Source organism: Pistacia vera, unplaced genomic scaffold (assembly GCF_008641045.1).
Source record: "Pistacia vera cultivar Batoury unplaced genomic scaffold, PisVer_v2 Contig476, whole genome shotgun sequence".
Taxonomy (NCBI): Eukaryota; Viridiplantae; Streptophyta; class Magnoliopsida; order Sapindales; family Anacardiaceae; genus Pistacia; species Pistacia vera.
The window spans coordinates 334,549-340,121 of NW_022196308.1; positions in this window are offsets into that span (position 1 = coordinate 334,549).

Sequence of the window (5,573 nt, forward strand, 5' to 3'; positions counted from 1 at the left end):
CCAACTTCAACAACAGTATCCATATATCTGATTTTTCATTTGAGAATAAGATACCGATTTTTTTCTTATAAATTTAATTAAAAATAAATGATAAATTACATTTTGATCCAAATGTAGTGATTAATAAACAAATCATCCACATATCTGAATGCCACTGTTGAGGACAATCCCCTAACAGCTAATATCTCGGCATCACAATCCTTACAAGTCCGAGGTGGTCTATTGCGATTATTCTCCAATATCAGGTTTTTGGTTCCCATCCATGGTTGTTCTTGAAGGTAAGTGGGGTGTGGTGCAGATAGTACAACATTCAATGGTTCGACCCACTTCACTCGTTTAAGACTTTTGTGGTTGAGACAGTCTCCTTTCCTTTGGGAATAATAAACATCTTATAAGTTGCTATAGATAACCATACCCCTCCTTCAATCACTATTGCTTTAATGGCCATATAATTTGTATCATCTCACATTAATATTTCTTCTAACAAAATATGACAGTTTCATGAATTAGCCACTTACACTTTTACGCTTTTTGAGTGTCAAATTTAACTAACGAAAAGACAAAATAGAAATTTGATAGAACACACAAAATTATAAATTAAATATTTCAAAATAAAAAAACTATTTGGAAAAAATTCTTGAAATAAAATATATTTTAAGATTTAAATATATTTTAAAAATTTTACTTTTTTTTCGAAAGAGGTGTTGACAATCTCTTATTCCCGGAACCACCATTTTTAGATTGTCGAACCACATCTCCTTTTCTTTTTCTTAATTTCTAAAGACCATATAACTGAGGCAAATACCTTTAATGATGCCTCCATCTTTTGCAATTACATATTGCCCATAATATTTGAAGATTTGACCATATATCCATGTAACTTGATAAAAAAAAAAAAAAAAAAAATATATGTTTCTTAAAAAAAAAAAACTGCGAAAAAAAAAATAAGAATAAAAACAATCTATTAAACCACATGAATTTATTTAACATTATATTTGTGAACTAAATTTTTTAAAAAATTGATACATAATTTTAAATACTATTTTTCTAAATAATAAATTGTGATGACAAATTAAAGTAATGTTATAAAGTAAAATATAAAAACTGAAAAAAAAAACTTGTTTGTAAATTGAAAAATTTAATAATAAAAAAAAGAAAAAAAAAGTGCAATTCTAGCACTCTAAGAATGTGGGTTTTGGTGATCTCTAATCGTTGACAAATCTTGTGATAAAAAAAAAGGTATTTTTTAAAAGTACTATTAATCTTAAATATATTTTATTTTAATTTTTTTTTTCTAAAAATTTATGTAATTTAAAATTCTGCTTTTTTTTACCAAAAAAGGTCTATTTCACCCTTCCCTTAATTAACTTTGACACAAAAAATTGACGATAATAGGTTGTGAGTGCTAATTACCGGGGAACTTGGCGGGGATGTAAGGAAAATAATCCTAAATATATTGGAGGGGATGTAAGGAAAATAATCCTAACAAAGCGTTAACGAAAACTTAAAGACTAGGGTATTTGTGTTAACCTAATAATTTTTCTTATACTCTTATAAAAATATGAAAGAGGCAAGTTCCATTTATACTTGGCAAACAGGTCCATACCTGTAGGTGGACCCTACCCATAAAAATAATATATGGTACGAGTCCACCACTTTCGACCCCTTTTTTTTTTTATTTGTACTGACCCAACCCATTTTTGCGAGTCGGTCGGGTATACTTGCAGGTACCCGTGTAAAAATTAAAAAATTAACGTAAATAGTAAATCCCTATTCCTAAATCTAACTCTCTTGTCTCTTCCATTCAACAACACTCGAAGGGAAAAAATTTGTTTCCTTGAATGAGTTTTCTCTCGTAATAGTCCATAACGAACATTTTATTAAAACACCATTTTAACTTAAATTTAATTAAAAGGCTATAGAGTTGTAAATTTTAACTAAATGACCTTGTTTTGATTAAGCTAATAATTAAACATGATTAGTGGTTATTATGATTAATAATAATTGTGTAATCTTTTAAAAATTATATAATCTCCAAAGAGTCGAAAATCTTGCAAACAAACCCAAACACCTCTTCTTCTTCCTTCGCCATTAAGCATCCTTCCCCTGGTTGTTGTTTTCTTCTGAGCTTCGTCTACATCTTCTTCTTCCTGTACATCTTCTTCTCCCTCTACTATTAACACTTTCTTCTTCCTCCACCATTACACCTTTTTCTTCCTCCCCATTAACATCTTCTTCGTCAAAGATCTGTCTCTTCTACTCCTAACATTTCGTCCAGAGGAATGTATATCTCCTCTTTGCATTTTATATTTCTATTTACAAAGATTTAATGATGGATTGGGTTTGGGTTATGATTTTGATTTAGTGGTTTAGGTTTTTGGGTTGTGTTTGATGTAATGCAAGTTGAAAGGAGTGAGATTTGTTGATGATTTTCTTGCATTGTGCGTAGCTGGGGGTGGTAGCACCGATTATAGGTGAAGATGACTGAAAATGTATTCTGGAGCTAATGGATCGTTTAAGCGATTTGATATAAGTTTGGTATAGAGCAGCAGATCGCTTAAGCGATACTAGATCGCTTAAGCGATCTGGTATAAGTCTGGCATATGACAGTAGATCGCTTAAGCGATCAGGCTTATTTATACCAGATCGCTTAAGCGATACAGTAAGTGATACACCAGATCGCTTAAGCGACTCTGCAAATGTTTTTTAAAATATATCTAACCCTTAGTATATCGGTTAATAACTTATTAGCGATCGCTTAGCGAATCTTTTGATATTGTGAACATTTGAGTGAAAAATTATATTCCGTAATGTTTTTTTAATATTTAGTCATTTTTTATTAGTTATTTTTTCATTTCAATAGAATGTGAAAAGAACATTTCGGTCTTTGTCGATCAACACCGTACATAAAACTGAAAGATCTATTGTCATTCTATTATTGTTGTTAGTTCTTGGCAAGAAAGTACTATATAAAAAATATAATATTGATATAAAATTGAACTCTGCAACCATCTGCTATGCACTCTGTAGACCAAGGCTAAATAGACGGGATCGCTTAAGTGATTAAGGGTAATTTCCTTCAATATTTCTTTTCCATGTTTATGGACATATGTTTAATATAGACGTAAAAGAACTAATTTAATTAAAATATAATAACGGTCATGGTCCACTGAACGAATCATACACCTGATATGTTTAATATAGACGTAAACATTCTACACCGTATATGTTTAATATAGCCGTAAAAGAATTAATTTAATTAAAATATAATAATGGTTATGGTCCACTGAACGAATCATACACCTTATATGTTTAAGATAGCGTTAATCACTTAACCGATCTAGTGAAATACAATAAAAATAATCCGAACACACTGGATCGCTTAAGAGATTTCATTTCTCACTTAAGCGATCCTGCGTATTTAGACTTAGTCGCTTAAGAGATCTGGTTGTATTTATGTAATCGCTTAAGCGATTCTACGCTTTAACACTTGGTCGCTTAAGCGATCACAAACAAGACAGAATCAATAAGTGCCCAGACGCACGATCGCTTAAGCGATTTATTCTATCGCTTAAGCAATCCTTTGCTTTTAACCTTGGTCGCTTAAGCGATCATAAAAAAAAAAAGTTATTAACCGATATATTAAGGGTTAGATAGATTTAAAAAAAAACATTTGATGAGTCGCTTAAACGATTTGGTGTATCGCTTACTAGATCGCTTAAGCGATCCAGTATATCGCTTAAATGATCTAGTATAAATAAGCCTGATCGCTTAAGCGATCTATTGCCATATACCCGATCGCTTAAGCGATATACCAGACTTATACCAGATCGCTTAAGCGATCCATTTGCTCCAGAATACATTTTCAGTCATCTTCACCTATAATCGGTGCTACCACCCCCAGCTACGCACAATGCAAGAAAATCATCAACAAATCTCACTCCTTTCAACTTGTATTACATCAAACACTACCCAAGAACCTAAACCACATAATCAAAATCATAACCCAAACCCAATCTATCTTTAAATCTTTGTAAATAAAAATATAAAATGCAAAGAGGAGATACACATCTCTGGACGAAATGTCAGGAGTAGGAAGAGGCAGATCTTTGGCAGAGAAGATGTTAATGAGGGAGGAAGAAGAAGGTGTTAATGACGGAGGAATGTGTTTTGTCTTTCAAATTTTAAACCAACTTCTTTTTATTATACTTTAACCTACAAACATTTAAATCTTTTCACCCTAACCTTTTTTGCTACTTTAATTACGCTTAAGTGTGCCAGGTCAGATTTTTAAAATAAAAAAAAAATCAAAAACCTTTTCAAGGTTATATTCTCAATTCGAAACTTGGGAAGGCCTATCAGCTAAATTTCCTCGTAACAGTGCTTTCTCTGAACAAATTTTTGAATCCAACTCTTTTGTCTCTTCCATTCGACAACACTCGAAGGGAAAATGTTGCTTTCTTTGAACGAGTTTTCTCTGTAACACACAAAAGTCCTCTGCTTTCTCTGAAGAAGTTTTTGAATCGGATCTGATTGCTTTAAAGTTTATCCTTCCGATTTCTTTGCTATAAGTTTCTACACGTTCTTGGTTGTGAACTTGTGTGTTGAATTGAATTGAATTTAGAAGATTTGATTGTAGGGGTGTAACTGTAAAAAATGAAAATTATAGAAATTATGGGGGTGTAATTGTAAAAATTGAAGATTGGACTGAACTGGATATACCCATACTCGCATAGACTAGATACGGCCCTAAAATATTGGACCCATTTAAAATCAGTCCTTTTGGGTCCATACCCACCCGACCCGCCTGTTTTACCAAGTATAGTTCCATGTAATTAACTCAATATATAATCGTGACTAGAGGTGGGCAAGGGACTGGTCCCTTGCGGGCTCAGGCCCAGGCCTGGGCCCAGTCCCAGTCACTCATGGGCCTGGGACCGGTCCCAGGCCCATGAGAAAAACCAAGACCCGGACCAAGCCCTAGGCTTGGTCGGGACTTGTCCCATGGGCCTTGGATAATTTTTTTCCCCCCTCAATTTTTTTATATTTTAGGGGGAAAACAAAATTTTATAGGGGGTTTTTAGTATTTTTTAGGGGTAAAATTTATAAATTTTTTAGACCTGAAAGATTTTTTTTTTTAATAAATTTTGTAAAATTTCATTTTAATCCTCGTAATTTATATTTATTTTAAAATTAACAGGGGATTTTATGTGATTTGGCAAGGGACTACATTGAAAAAATACAAAATTTTTTGGGCCCAGGCCTGGGCCTTGGAGGAGGGCCCGCACCCTCCTCTTTAGGCCTGGTCCCAAAACGGGACCAGGCCTCCTAGGTCCAGTCCTCTCAAGGACCGGATTTTAGAGCTGGGCTTTTGGGCCCGGTCCTAAATGCCTAGCTCTAAATTCGTGACTTTTTTATATTCATTGAACTTAGGACTTTTCTTTAAACAAATTTGGTACTCCACCATTATTTAATCAATTCAATTAATATTCTTACAACTCAATTATATAATTTTTTTTTATAACTCTAACGTGGTAATCTACACATCTTAGTTATGAATGTTTTTTTATAGA